This window comes from Macaca fascicularis, chromosome 11, assembly GCF_037993035.2.
Source record: "Macaca fascicularis isolate 582-1 chromosome 11, T2T-MFA8v1.1".
NCBI lineage: Eukaryota > Metazoa > Chordata > Mammalia > Primates > Cercopithecidae > Macaca > Macaca fascicularis.
In genome coordinates this window covers 94,205,776-94,227,362 of record NC_088385.1, presented here as the reverse complement: position 1 = coordinate 94,227,362, position 21,587 = coordinate 94,205,776, and the positions used below count along the sequence as shown (strand labels likewise).

Below are 21,587 nucleotides of genomic sequence, written 5' to 3'. Positions count from 1 at the left end.
GCAGGTTTAACAGAAAGTATGACTGGAAGGCCTCAGGAAACCTACAATCGTGGCAAAAAGTGAAGGGGAAGCAATTATGTCTTACTACAGATCAGGAGAGAGAGAGAGAGAGAGAAAGAAGGGGGAGGTGTCACACACTTTTAAACAATCAGATCTCGTGAGAACTCACTCACTAACAAGAGAACAGCAAGGGGGAAATCAGCCCCTATGCTCCAATAACCTCCCACCAGGATCCTCCACTGATATGTGATGATTACAATTTGAGGTGGATGTGGGTGGGGAGATAGAGCCAAACCGTATCAGCTCCTTTAATGTGTTGTGTGTTAAGGATTTTTATTATGAAAGATTTGGGATTTTATCAAATGCTTTTCTGCATCTGTTAAAATGGGCAATTTAAAAGGATGAAAAAAGGTATATTGCGCAAACATTAATGCAAGGGAAGCAAGAGTGCCTGTATGTATATCAGGTAAAGCAAAGAAAATTACCAGAAACAGATTATATAATGATCAAAGGTTTAATCCATGAAGACGACAGCAATTTTTAAAGTGTATTCACCAAACAACAGAGCTTCAAAATATGTGATGTGATAACTGCCAGAACTAAGGCGGGTCGGAGCACAGCGGAACTGTGCTGCCTCAGGATGTAAAGTGTAGTAAGGGGGCCGGGGGGATTGGGGGGCAGCAGCATGGGGCTGTGAGGCCTGGGGGGTGCCCGCGTTCCCCAGCTCCCCCCGCAGCCGGCTCCGCAGTGGTCCGCTCCGCTTGGTTGCCCGGTGCGGATTCGGGTTCCAGACCCCAGGCCGCGTGTTCTCCACCGCTTGTTGTGGCCAGTGTTACTGCGGTGACCCCAGAGCAGCCTGGGCGCTATGGAGGAGCCCGGCGCTACCCCTCAGCCCTATCTGGGGCTGGTCCTGGAGGAGCTACGCAGGGTTGTAGCAGCACTGCCTGAAAGTAGGAGACCAGATTCCAATCCTTATGGTTTCCCTTGGGAACTGGTGGTATGTGCAGCTGTTGTTGGATTTTTTGCTGTTCTCCTTTTTTTGTGGAGAAGTTTTAGATCGGTTAGAAGACGGCTTTATGTGGGAAGAGAAAAAATACTTGCTGAAACGCTTTCTGGACTAATTGAAGAAAAATGTAAACTACTTGAAAAATTTAGCCTTTTTCAAAAAGAGTACGAAGCCTATGAGGCAGAGTCATCTTTAGAGAATGCCAGCTTTGAGAAGGCGGCAGCAGAAGCACGAAGTTTGGAGACAACCTGTGAAAAGCTGAACAGGTCCAATTCTGAACTTGAGGATGAAATCCTCTGTCTAGAAAAAGAGTTCAAAGAAGAGAAATCTAAACATTCTCAACAAGATGAATTGATGGCAGATATTTCAAAAAGGATACGGTCTCTAGAAGATGAGTCAAAATCCCTCAAATCACAAATAGCTGAAGCCAAAATCATCTGCAAGATATTTAACATGAATGAAGAACGACGGGAAATAGCAATAAAAGATGCTTTGAATGAAAATTCTCAACTTCAGGAAAGCCAGAAGCAGCTTTTGCAAGAAGCTGAAGTATGGAAAGAACAAGTGAGTGAACTTAATAAACAGAAAATAACATTTGAAGACTCCAAAGTACAGGCAGAACAAGTTCTAAGTGATAAAGAAAATCACATCAACACTCTGACTGGATGCTTGCTAAAGATGAAAGATCGGGCTGCTGTACTTGGAGAGGACATAATGGATGATGATAACTTGGAATTAGAAGTGAATGGTGAATCGGAAAATGCTGCTTACTTAGATGATCCTCCAAAAGGAGCTTTGAAGAAACTGATTCATGCTGCTGAGTTAAATGTTTCTTTAAAAACCTTAGAAGGAGAAAGAAACCACATTATTATTCAGTTATCTGAAGCTGATAAAACAAAGGAAGAGTATACAGAGCATATTAAAAATCTTCAGACTGAACAAGCATCTTTGCAGTCAGAAAACATGTATTTTGAAAGTGAGAATCAGAAGCTTCAACAGAAACTTAAAATAATGACTGAATTATATCAAGAAAATGAAATGAAACTCCATAGGAAATTGACAGTAGAGGAAAATTACCGGATAGAGGAAGAAGAGAAACTTTCTAAAGTGGAAAAAAAGATCAGCCATACGACTGAAGGGCTAGAGACCTGTAGAAAGCTAGCCAAAGATCTTGAAGAAGAATTGGAGAGAACTATTAGTTTTTATCAAAGGCAGGTTATTTCCTACGAGAAAAAAGGACATGATAATTGGCTGGCAGCTCAGACTGCTGAAAGAAACCTCAATGATTTAAGGAAAGAAAATGCTCACAACAGACAAAGATTAACTGAAGCAGAGTTTAAATTTGAACTTTTAGAAAAAGATCCTTGTGCACCTGATGTTTCAAATACAGCATTTGGCAGAGAGCATTCCCCATATGGTCCCTCACCATTGGGTCGGCCTTCATCTGAAACGAGAGCTTTACTCTCTCCTCAAACTTTGTTGGAGGGTCCACTCAGACCCTCACCTGTGCTTCCGAGGGGAGGAGGAAGAGGCCCAAGAGGCCCAGGGAATCCTCTGGACCATCAGATGACCAATGAAAGAGGAGAACCAGGCTGTGATACCTTAACCGATCCTCACAGGGCTCCTTCTGACACTGGGTCCCTGTCATCTCCGTGGAAACAGGACCGTAGGATGATGTTTCCTTCACCAGGACAATCATATCCTGATTCAGCTCTTCCTCCACAAAGGGAAGAGAGATTTTATTCTAATTCTGATAAACTGTCTGGGCCAGCAGAACTCAGAAGTTTTAATAGGCCTTCTTTGGATAAAATGGATGGGTCAATGCCTTCAGAAATGGAATCCAGGAGAAATGATGCCAAAGATGATCCTGGTAATTTAAATGTGCCTCATTCATCTCTCCCTGCTACAAATGAAGCAACTGACACTGACTTTGTTCCTCCACCTCTAGCTTCAATCAGAGGCCCATTGTTTCCAGTGAATACAAGGGGACCGTTCATAAAAAGAGGACCTCCTTTCCCCCCACCTCCTCCAGGAACCATGTTTGGAGCTTCTCGAGATTATTACTATCCACCAAGGAATTTCCCAGGTCCACCACATGCTCCATTTGCAATGAGAAACGTCTATCCACCGAGGGGTTTTCCTCCTTACCTTCACCGAAGACCTGGATTTTACCCCAACCCCACATTCTGAAGGTAGAAGCGAGTTCCCTTCAGGGTTGATTCTGCCTTCAAAGGAGCCTGCTACTGAACATCCAGAGCCACAGCAAGAAACCTGACAATATTTTTGCTCTCTTCAAAAGTAATTTAGACTGATCTCATTTTCAGTTTAAGTAACGGCTGTTACTTAAGTGATTACACTTTTCTCAAATTGAAGTTTAATGCAATTATAGTTCTTAGTATAGTATTGTGCAAATAAAGATGATTTAAATACAAATAAAAAGATCGTAAAGTTTTTGTTTTTAATTTTCTTTCACATTTATTGATTTGCATATGTAGAACCATCATTGCATCCCAGGGATAAAACCCACTTGATTGTGATAAATTATCTTTTTGATGTTCTCCTGGATTTGGTTTGCTAATCTTTGCTAATCATTTTTTTTTTTTTTTTTTGAAGATCTTCATTTCCATCATTAGGATTATTGGCCTAGAGTTTTCTTTTTTTGTTGTTTCCTTGCCAAATTTTGGTATCAGGATAATACTCGTTTTATAGAATGAGTTAGGGAGTAGTCTTGCCTCCTTGAGTTCTTGAAATAGTTTCAGTAAGGTTGGAACAAGCTCTTCTTTGTATGTCTGGTATAATACAGCCAGGAATCTGTCTCATCTAGCGCTTTTTTGATTTGTAGGTTTTGTATTACTTATTCAATTTCATAACTCACTATTGAGCAGTTTAGGATTTCAATTTCTTCTTCATTCAATCTTGGGATTTTGTATGTTTTCAGGAACATATCAATTTCTTCTTTGTTTTCTGGTTTGTACATATATAGATACTCATACTCATGAATATGACTGTTATAGATGTTCTAGTTTGTATGCATATAGATGTTCATAGTCAAAATATCTCTAAGGATATTTTGTATTTCTGTGGTATCAATTGTTATATCATCTTTGTCATTTCTGACTGTACTTGAGTCTTACCTCTTTTTTCATAGTCTATCACTCTTGTTAATACTCTCAAATAACCAGCTTTTCATTGCTTCGATCCTTTCTACAATGTTTTTGGTCTCAACCTCATTTAGTTCTGCTTTGATCTTTGTTATTTCTTTTCTTCTGAAAGCTTTGGGTTTGTTCCTCTTGGTCTTGATTTATAATTTTATTCCTCTGAGATCTGACATGAAGCTGGATATAATTTCAATCCACTACACCCACATTTCCTTTCTTTTAAGGGGACTCTGTTGAGTTATGCTGCACCCCCATTACGGACAGCCCACGCCAAGGATTATATATACAGGGCTCCTGCAGCTCCCCAGGGACCTGCCAGTCCGCTGTGCTTGCCAAAGTCAGAATGGTTTGTAGTGTATGTTTGTGGGGGATTCAGTGGTGCTGTGACTCAAGGACTGAGGTTCCCCTGGCAGGACAGTGGCCCACCATAAGTGCATGACCAGTATGGCACCTGCTGTCTCAGTTCAGGCCTGAGGGGAGTGTGGGTTCACTGGCCACCTAATTCCCTGTCCCCAGGACTTTCCCAGATCTCTACCAACATCCTTGTCCTGGATCAGGAGAGCAGAGGGACTCAGCAGTTTGACAGTCAGCAGATTGTCACAGCAATAAAGGGAGCAGGAAAGCACTTCCATCTACCCTTTCTGCAAGGTTCCAAGTTCCTTGCGGTTCCATATCTGCCAGACCAACTGCTTCCCTTTTCTGTGCTCTGGCTTCTTCCTGTGGGCACTCCAACAGGTCCTGGGTCTCCTCCCTCAGCCATTCAGATGACTATTTATCAGTAATCTCTATTTTTTTTTCCAGGGGAATTGGCATGCAATGTCCCTAGTCAGCCACCTTGAAAGAAAAAACCTAAATTGAGTCTTTTTTATTCTCTATTGAATATTCTCCTTTGTCTGTTTTGAAATTATTTTATTTACCTGAAAATTTTAACTCTGCCCTGATATTTCACCACGAAGAAAAAGAACATATCTAAGATGTAATGCATCTGCTTTTCTTTCTCTCAATAAATATCTCTATATTAGTTTATATTTCATTTTTCTCCAACTACAATGTTTATACATCAACAAAAAATTTACATCAAATACTGTGCTGGGAGATGGGGATATAATGGCAAAACATACAGATTGTTTGTCTGAAAGCATGGAATTATAGTTCAGCAGGAAAGGCAGATACTAATATATAAAACTTTTAAGGTATCTATAATTTGCTAACTTCTAACCTAGTGTAAAAAGTTAGAAAAATTTTTCTTGTGTCACGTAAGGCAAGAACTGGATAGAAGAGGAAAGAAAGATGAGGATGATGGTTACCAGCAAAGAGAACAGCATGAGTGAAGACCCTGAGGACATTTAAGAACTCAAGAAAGATCACACAGATGAAGTTCAGGACATGATAGACTGAAGTGTATAGCCAGGCTGGAACTAGATAATGGAGGGCCCTGCAGGGTTTGTTTAAAGACTCTGAACTTTAACATAAGACAAACAGAACACCCAGGAAGAGGGTATACTTCATTTTAGATGGCTTCACTCTCCTCTTTTTCAGATTCAAAACTTCACCTGTGTTTTTGTCCTAATTCCTTTCCCCTCCGTCCAACAGCTTATCATCTATCACCTTCTCCTTCACTCTTACCTTCAACCCTTCTTGTCTATCAGTACTTTTTTCTCCTGAATACCTCTGGTCGCACCTGGACCAAATAATTGTTTTTCTTCAACCTATACATATTCTTTTGCCCTACATTATCTAATGCCTCCAAATAATAACATACCTTTTGCTACAGGGCATTTTTGTAATAATTACATCAAAAAAAATCCATGAGTAGACTTCGGTCCAAATCACTCTGTTAGTTTATTTACAAAACGCTTGCAGAGTCCCAGTATTATAACAGGCATTGAAAGTATTATCAGAATGTCCTCTGTGAGGAAAGGTTTAGTTTATTTGTAAATGAGCCATTCCACAGTATTATTCACATTTATTGTAAATGACCCATTCCACAGTATTATCAAGATCAAACTATGTGATTTTCCCCTCAATAAATATGTATCGTGCAACTGCTTGGTGTAGAGAATGAGAATATCGATAAAGTAAAATACAAGGTTTTCGCCCCTCCAGAAACACAGAAGGGATAGTGTTGCAGCTAAAGGACAAAGAATACAGATAAGAAACAAGTAAATAAATATATATGTTACTTTCAAATAATATATTCTGCAAAAGCAAATTTAAACTATATAGTATTCTTAATTAATTCACTCATTTATTCAACAAATATCTGTATGGCATCTGCTCTGTGAATTTGCTGTGTTGAGTAAGCAAATGTCAGCAAAAGAAGGTGTCCTTCCCTTAAAGAGCTCAAATTCTCAGAGGGCTAGTGTATGACCTGATAAACTGCTTTACAATGAGGTGGCTGAGAGAACAAAGGTAGTAGCAAGCCACTGAAGGAGAGACTCAATTGACTTAAGAGAGTAGAGGTAAGATTTCAGAGAGGAAATAAAATTTAGGGCATTGAATTTTAAAGGATAAATAAAAGATTATTAAAAATGGTTTGCAGTGTTCCAAGCTAAATGATTAGTAGGAGTAAATGAGTAAATAAGGTGAAGAGTCTGGTATGTGATCAAGTCAGACAGGCTCAATGATTGGAAAAAAGAACATATGAGTGATGAGGAGATAGAGGGCTGGCAGACATAGAAGAAATACTTATGAGCTCACTTAGCCCTTTGTTCCAAATTAATGTTATTTATTATTAAATTTCATCAGAATTAAGATATTAGCCTTAAGTCAGCTATTCAACTCAGGTAGATTATCAAATAAATTCACTAGATAAATTTATAGTACAATTAACTACTTATCCCATTTACCTTTCTTAGTGAAATCAAGCCTACAATTCAACAATTAATTAAATAGGATTGTTGTTTTCAGGGGAGACGTAACTATTATTCTTTCTCCTTGGAATTAATGAAACTTTCCATTCAACAATGTGTATTTCATCACCAACCTCTCAAATTCCCACTGGGCAGCAAGATATTAGTATTTGAATATTTATGATGGTGCTGAAGTATAGTCAGTGATTGTATTTTCTGTGATAAAAGTAACAGTAAGAACAACTATTTCTTTTTTTTTTTTTTCTTTTGAGACGGAGTCTCGCTCTGTCGCCCAAGCTGGAGTGCAGTGGCCGGATCTCAGCTCACTGCAAGCTCCGCCTCCCAGGTTCACGCCATTCTCCTGCCTCAGCCTCCGGAGTAGCTGGGACTACAGGCACCCGCCACCTCGCCCGGCTAGTTTTTTTGTATTTTTTTAGTAGAGACGGGGTTTCACCGTGTTAGCCAGGATGGTCTCGATCTCCTGACCTCGTGATCCGCCCGTCTCGGCCTCCCAAAGTGCTGGGATTACAGGTTTGAGCCACCGCGCCCGGCCAAGAACAACTATTTCTTATATATGATAAGTTTGTTACCTACTACCGGGACCCTTAGGGGAAAATTCCATTAAAACAAGTCAAATTAATAAGCATGCATATCTCCACATGATCAGCATTCATCATTTTCAAATTATTATATCATTCACCTTCTATGGGAGAAATGCAGTTATTGTCACAGATCATCATCACAAGATCAATGTTTCTAGTTTCAAAAATAGATGTCTCTCTTGGTTTCGAATTAATCTGCTAGCAGGAGTCTGATATTACTTCAGTATATTAGTATGAAAATATATCCATGAATATTCATTCGTGAGCGTGGACTTCTTAATTTAGACAGTTAGCTTTTTAGTATAGTTTCTTTCATTTAGTTGGCCAGCCACTATCCATTATTACTTTGCATTTACGCAGCAGCTTTCCTCTAAGGAGCCTAAAGTACTGTAGTTTAATTGTCCAAAAGAAATGGTGTCAAGCTAGAGAGAAGGGAGGTAGAAAAATGGGTTTCCTGATTGTCTTAGGGAATTGGGAGATACTTAATTCTAATTCTGGCTTTAAGCCCAGACAGTGAGGCTGTGTCTATACAAGTGAGGTTATATGTGACTTTGAAATTTTGCTTCCATGATAACATGTACAAGGAGTCCCATTTCAAGAAATTCATGATGTTTTTCTAAGCCAGTATTTCTCAACATGGGACAATTTCTCCTTTCCATCTGCCCCTGCCTTAGGTAGATGTGACACTATCGAGAAATATTGTAGGGGTAGAAGGTTGTACTATCGTATCTTGTGCATACAGGTTGAGGATGCTGCTAAAAATCCCGAAATGTATAGGATAACTCCTTACAAAAAGAATGATCAGTTCTAAATGTCAGTATTGCTGAGGTTAAAAGACTAATCTAAGGCTTAATACTGCATAAACACTCAATTTCTTTGGCATTTACAGAAAAAGTCTAGTGCCAGATAATAGTGGTAGGTGCCAGGTAAAAATGTGATTCTAGTGAAACTTCATTTGCAATCAGGAGAATTCTCAGATATGATATAACTTGTACCTTTAATACTTTAACCTAATCTACTAAGAAGATATTCTCAGAAATAAAATCAATCTGGACCCTGCATTCCTGCCATGAATCTAAAGTAATAAAGGAATCTTTTAATTCTCATTTTATCTGGAGTGTCTTATGTCCTCTCCATCTTTTTTCTGGAGTCCAATTTCTAACTGATGTTCCCAGAGCTAACCCATGGAAATGAGCAGTGAGCAACACTGATTTTTGTCCAGTGAACAATACTGACTCCAATTATTTTCACACTCCCCCTCCCGCAGATAAATATGGTGCCTTCCTTAACAGATCCAAATACAGAAACACGCTAGAACTGAAATTTCTGTAGGAAACCATATTAGCTCAGATATGTACATAAAGTAATCATGCAACTACAGAAATTTCTGTTTTACCATTGTCATTTTTAGCAGAAGTTACTAATCATCCAGTTACATGGCTGAGAGTGCCTTACATGTTTTAGTACGTAAACTACAGTACAATACAATATTTCATGCAGTAATTTAATAAAGTACAATTTAATTTAACCCACTCTATCCTTACCTTTCAAGGCACTGCTCCAGATTCCAAACTTTTCTATTCACAGGATTAGTTAAAAATAATTTTAAGCAGAATGGGAGAGACTGAAAACTGCAATGAAGTATATTAATAAGTACCCTGTCAATTAAGTATAATGAGAACTGCTTCTGACAAAGTGTGACATTTGGTTATGCCAACTACAGATGTCTGAAATTATTTACCACTGGCATCTGTGATTTTATTTCTCCTCCTCTGAGATCACAACTGCTGATATCAGAATTTGCTAAAATATGCTGGCCCTTGTGCTGAGAACAATTTCCACTGCCACCGGATATTATTAGAAATTATACCAGGTATTCACCTTTTCCAAAGTTATCATGGTTTTCTCTGTTTTCTCTGGATGACCACTGATTCCTACCATATACTGGGCATTGCCATCCCATTACAGATATTCTGGAGTCCTCTTGAAGCTAAAGCTATAGAGCCGAGTGTTAAGAAATGGGAAGGAATGCCTATTTTCTAATTATTTGTAACACTTGGATAGAGTAAATAAGTGCTGCTTTTGTTTCAGTACCTACAGATTTTTTTGGTGAAATATGCCATATACTGCAAACATATGTTCATAAATGGCTAGTAGGATAGATAATTCTGATTGAAATATGCTTCCTCTAAAAAGATAAGAGCTTTTCTTTTCACTGATTAAGCTTATGGTCCGTGACTTCTCTTAGAATGTGTTTTCTCCCAAGAGACTCCTTAGATCCTTATGTAAATAGGATTCCTGTGAACTCATCCCACCAATCGGTGAACATGTCTAGACAGGTTGATATCCCAGAGGTTCACACAGCTAAGAATTAATCTAGGATTTATTACTCTATTAGGACTAAAGATATATATCATTTTTTATAAGCAAAAGTGAAAATAAACAGTTTGCCAGCAAATGTTAATCATCTGTAAGTAAAATGTCTCGTTCCAAAAGTGGCTAATTTTTGTTTTTCTATGTATTTAGATCTTATTCACATGCATGCTTCTCCAGTCAGCTTTTCTTTTATGTCAATTTCTTGAGACAATAAAAATAAGACTATTTATATTTTTTTGGTTATTTTGAATATTCATGTCTTATGGACTAAATTGTACCCACCCCTCAATTTATATGTTGAAGCCCTAACTCCCAATGTGACTGTATTTGGAGACAGGGAGTAATTACTTAAATGTGGTCATCAGAGTGGTGTCCTAATTCAATAGGACTAGTGTCTTTATAAGAAAAGAAAGAGGTTCCAGGAGTATGCACACACAGAGAAAAGATCATGCGAGGACACAGAGAGGAAGAGTCTGTCTGCAAGTGAGGAGAAGACTCCTCACCAGAAACCAACCCTACTGGCATGTGATCTTGAGATTCTAGCATTCAGAAACGTGCAAAAGTAGGTTTTTGTTGTTTAAGCCACCCAAGTCTGTGGTATTCTGTTACAGGAGTCTGGGCAGACTAATACACCATGGCAAGCGTTTACTACTCTCTGTTTTCGATTATGTCCTAGACAAAAGATGTAGCCTATTTCCCTGTATCACCTAGGACAACATTGAAATATAATAGTATCAAGAGTATATTCTTCTTTTAAATACTAATAGGTAATCACCTAATGATTATGATTACCTATTAGTAATCATATGATGACGATTAGGTGATTACCTATTAATATTTAAAAGAATAATACACTCTTGAATGTAAATGACTCACTGCTACATTATTTTCACCATCCTTTTGCCATGGTTTTATTTATTTATTATTTTTATTGTATTTATAATTATACTTTAAGTTCTAGGGTACATGTGCACAACGTGCAGGTTTGTTACATATGTATACATGCGCCATGTTGGTGTGCTGCACCTATTAACTCGTCATTTATATTAGGTATATCTCCTAATGCTATCCCTCCCCCCTCCCCCGACCCCATGACACGCCCTGGTGTGTGATGCTCTCCTTCCTGTGACCAAGTGTTCTCATTGTTCAATTCCCACCTATGAGTGAGAACAGGCAGTGTTCTGTTTTTTGTCCTTGCGATAGTTTACTGAGAATGATGGTTTCCAGCTTCATCCATGTACCTACAAAGGACATGAACTCATCTTTTTTATGGCTGCATAGTATTCCATGGGGTATATGTGCCACATTTTTTTAAATCCAGTCTATCATTGATGGACTCTTCCCTAACTCATTTTATGAGGCCAGCATCATCCTCATACCAAAGCCTGGCAGAGACACAACAAAAAAAGAGAATTGTAGGCCAATATCCCTGATGAACATTGATGCAAAAATCCTCAATAAAATACTGGCAAACCAAATCCAGCAGCACATCAAAAAGCTTATACACCATGATCAAGTCAGTTTCATCCCTGGGATGCAAAGCTGGTTTAACATATGCAAATCAATAAAGGTAATCCATCACATAAACAGAACCAAAGACAAAAAACACATAATTATCTCAGTAGATGCAGAGAAGACCTTTGACAAAATTCAATAGTTCTTCATGCTAAAAACTCGCAATAAATTAGGTACTGATGGGACGTATCTCAAAATAATACAAGCTATTTATGACAAACCCATCAGCCAATATCATACTGAATAGGCAAAAACTGGAAGCATTCCCTTTGAAAACTGGCACAAGACAGGGATGCCCTCTCTCACCACTCCTATTCAACATAGTGTTGGAAGTTCTGCCCATGGTTTTAAAATAGCAAGTTAACTTAAAATCTAGAATATGTCATATATTTTCCAAAAGTATAGCATTATTTATCTGATGCATTTATTTAAATTGGCTTGCTCAATCAACTTTTTATATACTTTGTAACAACTATAGATTTTAAAATAGTTTTAGATGATTAACATTTTTCCAAAACTTATTGGCTTCTAACAGAAATGTCTCCACTGACAATGATATCTGTCCCACTCCTTACATTTCTAATTACATATTCTTTGGAGTATACAGGTAGATCAGTGCTTAAAATCTAATTTATTCATCTAATCATTTCTTTTTAAAAAGGAATGCTCTACTGGGAAACTTCATAGCATATGCATTAGATCTCCATTATCTTTTTCCAGGTATAACATTTCTCACTAATGAGTGAATTAAACTTAAGCATTTGGAATGTAGCACTATCTTGCTATATGATAACGCCAATTCACTTCCCTGTGAGAACAAAGAGGAAGAGGACTCTCATCAAATTGTTTAAGAGTGAAGCAAATGCTGTCTTTTATGCAGGTCATGAAAGAGCAAAAGGGAGGATGAAGTAAAGGCAAGAATGAAAAATAATCTCTGTTAGTGTGATGCCTATAGCAACTGATGAGACAGTATTGCTAATGAGCTCCTTAGAGGTGGCACAGCTGAACCATATCAAAAATCATCAGAAGCAAACTAAGCTTATGTCTCTGGCTAGAATGTTATTAAATCTTTACGGACAAGAGGTGACAAATGTGCCTCCATTTGTGGTTGTGTAGACTTTAACTTCCACAAGGTTGGGCATCAGCAAGAGTAATGGAGTGGAGAATTTGTACAACAATGATAATAATGGCAACCATTAATTAAATGCCTCCTAGATGCCAGTTACTGTACTGGGCATTTTATAGCATTGTTTCATGAAAGGTTTTCACCACCCCTAAAAATAGGAATTATGCCTCTTTCTTAAAGGTAAAGAAACAATGGCAAAAAGGGAAATTAGTTGCAGAGGTAAACTTAGGTGGAAACACCAGAATTTGAACTCACATTTATCTGAAGTGCTGTCCAATTAGAAAGTTACTTTAAATAGGTCAGTGAACACATATTAAGCAACAATTATAATTGAAATTATAATAGTTCAATTGTGGAAAAGTTAAAGTCCTTGCTTTCCAAAAGCAACTTTCTAGAGCAACATTTATTACTCCAGAACCAAGAAAGCTATATTTTAAGGAGGAAAAAAGCTTGTGGTCCTCCCAGAGTGATGAAAAACTTGAAGAATCATCTGTATCTGAAAACATATACATCATTGACTCTATCAAGGATGCTGTTGAAATACCAGTCACTTATTTATCAAGAGTGACTCATCATCTGTCTGTGTCACACCTGATCTATCAGATTTTTAGTTCTAGAGCTGGCCCTCTCATGGGTAACTCACAAAAGGGAAAACAAGGCTGTTAAAATGGATTGAGGTTAAAATCTATTCATGTCATATAAGGCCCTTCATAGTCTGCTGACTGTTTTACTATCTAATCTTATTTCCACTCATTCTCCCTTAGACACCCTTTTATTCCTGCAGAACTAAACTGCTTGGAGCTCATCAAATGTGACATGTCCTTTATTACTTCATGACTTACTCGATATGTTCCCTTGTTGTGGCAGAATCAATCAAACAAACAAACAAAAACAACTCCTACACATTAGACTCGATACATCTCCTGCCTGATATAAAGATTTACCTCCTGTACAACATGTTTTCTGGCTCTTATACCTATGTTGTGCCATTTTTGTTTAATTCCCCTTCTTTGTATTCCTGCAGTGCTCCATACATATCTCCATTATAGAATAGATGGGCTATTGATATCATTAACTCCTGTCTCCCCTTCATCTGACTATCAGATCTTTAAGGTTAGCTGTTATCACAGTAAGACTTTAAAAAAAAAAAAAAAAAAAAAAAAAAAAAAAACTATCCCCCAGTCAGGTGTGGTGGCTCACGCCTGTAATCCCAGGACTTTGGGAGGCTGAGGCAGGCAGATCACAAGGTCAAGAGATCAAGACCATCCTGGCCAACATGGTGAAACCCCGTCTCTACTAAAAATAAATTAACTGGGTGTGGTGGTGCACACCTGTAGTCCCAGCTACTTGGGAGGCTGAGGCAGAAGAATTGTTTTAACCTAAGAGATGGATGTTGCAGTGAGCCAAGATCATGCCATTGCACTCCAGCCTGGCTACCGAATGAGACTCCATTAAAAACAAACGAAAAACAAAACTATCCTTAAACTCAGGAGAATTCAGTAACATTCATTCTCCTGCCCAGGGTTGTAGGTTGGTTGTGTTTTAGTTTATTTATGACAATCTTAGCTGGGCAGTGTAAATGCAGGCACTAATTTGGTGCTCCAGGGTCCTGGATGTGTTTTGGATTTAGTTCTTTTAAATATGTATGACGATTAAGGTTGAAAGAGGGAGGCTATCTGGGTTACGTTCTTCTCTTGAGTATTACCAGAGTGTAAAAGGCAATCCAAACTGTACAAGAACATTCAACAAGAACCTGCTAATGGTGTGACATGACCCAAAAGCACAGAGAGTTCCCATTAGCCAAAGAAAACCTTGGGCAGGCCTCCTATCAATGCCAGACCCATAAGTCACTGGTTCATAGAAATTCTGGAATTCCTCTGGGCAAATGTTACAACCTACCATGAGAGAGGGAGAGTTGACTGATTAAGCCAGTTTTCTGGAATAACTCCCCATTCCATTATTATAAACAGTTGGTTGCTTTGTTCTCTGGAAGAGCCTGACCTGACAACATCCTCGGCCACTTCTGAAGAAGGATACTTGTTCCGGTGAAGGGGACGCATATGAGAATACTAAACATAACTAAACATACTCATTGTATATTGTTGCTGGGAATTTAAAATAATGTATTAATTTGAGAAACTGTTTGCCAATGTCTATAAAGTTTAACATATTCTCATCTTATAACACAGCAATTCCACTCCTAAGTACATGCCTAAGAGCACATGTCCATAAAATCACTTCTGAAATATTTGCAGCAGCTTAATTCATAATAGCCAAAAAGAAAAAGAGCCACCTAAAAGATTTTTTTTTACAAATCATGGTATAATAATAAAATGAAATACTATTTGGCAATTACAAAGAACAAACTACTGGTATATACAACAATATAAAAGACTATCAAGGTTAAGTATTAAAGAAAGGCAGAAAAAAAGAGTAGATATTGTAAGATTTTATTGTCTATTTCTCCTGGCCTATATGCCTCCAAGATACATGTCTAAGAGTCTAGGACTGGATATAGTAGATAAGAAATATGAATGCCTCCAATCTGAAGAAAAAAGAATGATAAACCAATGCATTTTCCTACTAAGAGTTTATAAAATGTCCCATTGTTTGGCATTCAGCCAACAACTAATAGTAGGAAATTTTAGAAACTCTTCCTTATTTGGAAGAGGTAAAGAAATTCTTAATTGCAGTTTTGCTTCAAATAATCTATTCCACTTTTATTTATAATAATAATCATTATTGTAATTGTTTTTTATTTTTATTTATTTTCATTTGCTTATTTTAGTTGACAGACAAAATTGTATGCTTTTACCACATACAACATGATGTTTTGAAGCACATATACTGTTGGAAAGTAACCAAATCTTGGCAATCAACATAAGAATCACTTTACATAGTCATCATTTTTTGTGGTGAGAATTCTTTACATCCACTCTCCCAACATTTCTCAAGAATATTATTAACCATAGTCATCATGTTGTACAGCAGATCTCTTGAACTTATTCCTGTATCTAACTGAAATTTTGTATCCTTTAACCAACATATGTTCAACCCCCAGCCCATCCACCCTGTTATCATAATTAAACGTTGAATTCTACAAGCATCCATTCTCTGAATTTATTAGGTAATTAATTGATTTTCATTAAAAAAGGAAAACCCAGTAACCAATCTATTTACCATTACAAATTACATTTGTTTATTTTCTAATGTTAAACCAGTTATATTTCTGGGATAAATTTTTATTTATCAGAAAACATTTTCTTTATTATTACTCTTGTTTCTTGATGTAACTATGTAACTATGTTTTGCTTAGAAATTTTTCATTGTGCTCACAATGACTATTGAGCTTTATTTTTAATTTTTTAAAATTATAGATTTTATTTTTTAAAGCAGTTTTAGGTTCATAGAAAATTTGAGCCAAAATTACAGAGTTCCCACATGTTTCTTCCCTACACAAATAGATAGCTCCCCTACCATCAACATCCCACGTCAGAGTACAACATGTGTTACAATTGATGAACCCAAAGTCCCTAGTTTTTAGTTTACATTAGGGTTTATTCTTGGTTTTGTACTTTTAGGAGTTTTGTAAAATGTATAGTGACAAATATTCACATTTATAGCATCATATAGGATAGTTTCACTGCTCTAAAAATCTCCTGTGCTCTACCTAGACATTCCTCCTCCTCTGAATTCTCTGGTAACCACCTATAATTTTATTGTTTGCATATTTTTGCCATTTCCAGAATGTCATGTAGTTGAAATCGCACATTATGTAGTCTTTTCTGTTTGACTTCTTTCATTTTGTAATTTGCATTTGAGGTTTCTCCATGCCTTTTTATGAGTTGATAACTCTTTTTTATACTGCTGAATAATATTTGAGTGTAAATATTTTTCAATTTTAGTGATGAATAATATTTTAGGGTACATGTAATAACCGTTTATTTATCCATTGTAGGGCATCTTGGTTGCTTCCAAGTTTTGGCAACTATTAATACTGTTGCTATAACCATTCATGTATAGGATTTGTTTTGTGGACACAGTTTTCAGCTCATTTGGGTAAATACAAAAGAGTGTGATTACTGGATAGCTTGGTATGAGTATGTTTAGTTTTGGAAGAAGTTGCCAAACTACCTTCCAAAGTGGCTATACCATTTTTCATTTCTACCATCAGTGAATGAAAGGATTCCTGTAGTTACATATCCTTGCCAGCATTTGGTATTATATGTTTTAGACGTTAGGCACTAAGTCTGTAGTGGTTTCTTTTTATTTAATTTATTTATTTATTTATTTATTTATTTGTTTGTTTGTTTGTTTGTTTTCATTTATTTATTTATTTATTGAGATGGAGTCCCGCTCTGTCACCCAGGCTGGAGTGCAGTGGCGCGATCTAGGCTCACTGCAAGCTCCGCCTCCCGAGTTCACGCCATTCTCCTGCCTCAGTCTCCAGAGTAGCTGGGACTACAGGCACCCGCCACCACACCTGGCTAATTTTTTGTATTTTTAGTAGAGACGGGGTTTCACTGTGATAGCCAGGATGGTCTCCATCTCCTGACCTTGTAATCTGCCGGCAACAGCCTCTCAAAGTGCTGGGATTACAGGCGTGAGCCACCGCGTCAGGCCGTGGTATCTTTCTTTTATTTTAATTTGCATTTAGAGTTTTGGGATATTCATTTTATAGTCCTCATGGAGTTTTGGAGTACAAATTATACAGATTTCACAAAACATTTTGGACAGTGTTCCCTCTTTTCTATTCTAAAATAGTTTGCAAAAGATTTTAATTATTTTTAGGGGTTTTCCTAAAAATAAAATTTTATTGGATATTTTAAAATACAACCTAAATGTCTTTGCTTTTTAACTAGAGGTTAGTTGATTTTCATTAATTTTAATTATCAAGGTAGTTTTATTTATCTCTACTCACTGATTTTATGCTTTTTATTATTCTGCTTTTTTGGCCGTATCTTTTATGTACAAACTGTTACCTAAGACTTATGAGTTTTACATTTCTAAATAAATAGAAAAAGTCAAAGTAAAATAAAGTTCATGACATGAGAAACTAATACAAAATTCAAACTTTATTGATGAAGTCATAAGTCCAAAGGTTTTTGAGTGCCACATGTATTTCTGTACTGGGGCATTTTACTTTTATTTTTTAATACTAGTACATGCCCATCATGTCTAAACAGGAAAAGTCAAGTACAAATGTCTTAACATTTAGTCACAGTAGAGAGTGAATTTTTTTTAATCATATCAGAAGTCAGTGTATTCTATTTATTATTAAATGACAATATAGGTGTGCTAAACCAGTAAAATATACATCAACATTATAACAGTAGGCACCCATCAAAATATTGTCAATCCCAAGAAAGCAACAATCATAAATATCTAAAAATTTAAAACAGAATGTCTTATCAAGGCAGAACAAAAAAATGAGGCTGCAACCAAAGTAACTTTCCAAGTGGCTCACTTGTTGATATCATTATTTGGCACCACATATTTGTGTGAACATTTTCAAACATAAAATATGTAAAATCTCATTATAAATCAGCATTAATAGAAGCATGTTTGCAATCAATTTTGATGACAGAGAATACTAACTTTGAACTGTAATTAAATTGTCATCCTCGTCCCCAAATGTTCATTCTTCTCATTAGATCTGTATCACAGAAAAAGTCTTCAATCATTATTATATTTTGAACTACATCAATTACAGAAGTGCATTATTTCTTTTCTTTTATAGGTACCTGTACTTTCTTTTGCCTTTTAGACTACAAAGCCTTTAAGGAAAAAATGTGCTGATACCTGTTCAAAGTACATAAATATTTCTTTTTTTTTTTTTTTTTTTTTGAGACGGAGTCTCGCTGTGTCACCCAGGCTGGAGTGCAGTGGCACGATCTCGGCTCACTGCAAGCTCCGCCTCCCGGGTTTACGCCATTCTCCTGCCTCAGCCTCCGAGTAGCTGGGACTACAGGCGCCCGCCACCATGCCCGGCTAGTTTTTTGTATTTTTAGTAGAGACGGGGTTTCACCATGTTAGCCAGGATGGTCTCGATCTCCTGACTTCGTGATCCACCCGCCTCGGCCTCCCAAAGTACTGGGATAACAGGCTTGAGCCACCGCGCCCGGCCTGTACATAAACATTTCTTATCCTTTTCAAATTCAGCACTTTTATATTACTATATTCAAGTATTTTAATCCTGTATTTGTTTTTAACCCACAGAATATGTATAGTTGTATTATTGGTTTATGCTTTTAAAAATGTACACATACCCTCATGCTTTCTATTGTCTTTGCTATCATTCCTTCTAAAGCTTCAGGCCAGGCTTTCCATTCTAGATACTTCTCATTCTACCTGAAGTATAACTTTTAGAAAGTTATTTTTGTCCAGCATTTTTAATCTATTGTCTTTTTGATAATAGCCATCCTAACAGTCCTGGCCTAAAGCAACTCTCCTGTTTCGGCATCACAAATGCCAGAATTATAGGCACAAGCCATCCCACCTGGCCTATTTTATTTTTTTTATTTGTGATTCTATGCAAATTTTATTATTGTTTTTTCTACTTCTATGATGAATAGTATTGCAATTTTGATAAGGATTGTATTAAATATGTATTTTGTTTTGGGTAGTATTGCATATAATATATATTGCTATTATATATAATATATATAATATAATACAACATTATTTTGGTTCATGAACATGAGTTCATGAACATGAGTTATCTACACTGCTGGTGGAAATATAGATTGGTATGGTCATTATGGAAATCGGTATGGAGGTTCCTAAAGAAATTAAAAATAGCACTACCATGTGACCCAGCAATCCCTCTTCTGGGTATATACACAAAGGAAACAAAACTACCACCTCACAAAGATACCTGCATTCCCATGTTTATTGCAGCATTATTCATAATATCCAAGATATGGACATAACATAAGTGTCTGTTGCTGAAAGAATGGATAAAGAAAATGTATTATACATTTAGAATGGAATAATATTCAACCTTAAAAAAGGAGATTTGTCATTTGCTACAATGTAGATAGGCCTGGAGGGAATTATGGTAAGTAAAGTAAGCCAGACATAGATAGAAAAATATTAAAGATATGAAGTATCAGATATAAGAATTTCATTTACAAGAGTTTGCTGATATGTAGGATGAATGGGTATAGAGATCTAATGAACAACAGAAAGACTATAGTTAATGCAATTTTATTGTACTGTAAATTTTTGATAGATAAGTAGATTTTCAATTTTAGCTACTTTTGTCACAAAAAGGTAACTGTGAAAAGATTGATATGTATACCATAACATTATGCTGTAAATCTCAAATATACACAACCTAATACATTTAAAAATTCCTTTTGATAGGACTCAAATTTTGTTAGCCTTTATTTTGTCTTTATTCTTAAGGGAAAATTTTGCTGATTTATTATAAAGTTATTTTCACCCAGCATGAGGAAATATTTTTCCTTCTGCATCTGGGCTTCTATCAATTGTTAAAAATTCTTCTATCAGTGCTACTTTTCTATGATTCTTAAAATATGAAAAGCACAAAGCTAGAGTGTGTACAATAGCTAATTTTAAAAATAGCCTAATTCTTAGATATATGTATGGGGATATATAAATTACATATTCTCAGCAGTGTTTTTAATATTCTAAAATCCATCACACTTGTGCCTCCTTTTACAATTTTGCTGTGTTTTATATCTAAGCTATAGTGAAATTCAAAGTTGTAGCAAAGTATTCAAACTAATCAATGTTGCTGAAATAATAATTTTTGTCCTTACTCTGGATAATAATAACATATAGCTATAATGCTTTATATTTGTTAAAAAATAATGTAAGTCATATATAATTATGACTTAAGTATTATAACACATTTTCAGATATATTGTTTTATTTTATTCTGGCAACAGCCCAGTGTGATAGATAGCCATGGTTGATTGTACGCCCAACATGTTCTTCTTACTCTGTGACTTTGACATTTCTTTCATGTAGTGGGATCCATGTTCCCTCCTCTTGAATTTGAATATGCTTATTATTATGGCAGATATGATATCATGTGATTTCTGAGATTAGACATAAAAACAATATAGTGTCTCCCTAGTTTTCTTTGGATTCTCATTCTTGGATCCCAACCACTATGCTATGAGGCAGTCGAGAAGTCACATGGAGAGGCTACGTGTAGATATTTCTATTGAGAGTCCAATTCAGATGCCATGTGACAGTCAATATCAACTACCAGATACAAGAGGCAGGGAGCCTTCACATGCTTTCAGCCCAAGTCATTGAGTCACAGCCAGCAGTTCATGCTCTGTGAAAGAGACAAGAGTTGTTTCCATTGAACCCTGCCTAAATAGCAAAATTAATATTGATTGTTTCAAGCTACTAAGCTTGAGGTGGTTTGTTATATTGCCATAGATATTTAGAAGAGTCATTATTTTAACAATTTAAATGCCAGTGACCTGAATTTTACAAACATAAATTAATTGAGTTTTCCTAGGTCACAGAGTAACTAAGTAAAGACATAGGACTCAAACTGAGGTTTTATAACTCTATAAGATTTATGTATAGTAAAATTGTTTAATTTCATATAGCACTGCAATGTGCTACTATTTTTCCCCAATTCTCTGATGACAAACCTAGGGAACAGAGAAATTGACATAATTGTCCAAGTTCACACAGATAGTTAGTTGCCATGGTCAAGATTCAAAACTGTAGCCTCTCTCTCAAACATGTTCTTTCAACCATTACACAATCTTCGTTGGCAACGTCTCTCTGTTTCTCTTTTTCCACTATCTGTCATCTTCTTGACAACTATAGAATTGTAAGAATTTAGAAGAAAAATTGAGTTATATACTCCAAAAAATTGGCTCAGTGGTCTAAAAAAAGCCACAGGTTTTCTCTGTGGACGAAACCCATATACACATATATATGTGCAGATTTTTCAGA

The 21,587-nt window shown here is 36.5% G+C and overlaps 1 pseudogene; it reads left to right on the top strand.

Annotated features, from left to right (window-relative positions):
* Positions 1 to 865: 865 nt before the first annotated feature.
* On the top strand, positions 866 to 3,281 carry LOC102128015 (cTAGE family member 8-like; annotated as a pseudogene).
* The last annotated feature ends 18,306 nt before the right edge of the window (positions 3,282 to 21,587 follow it).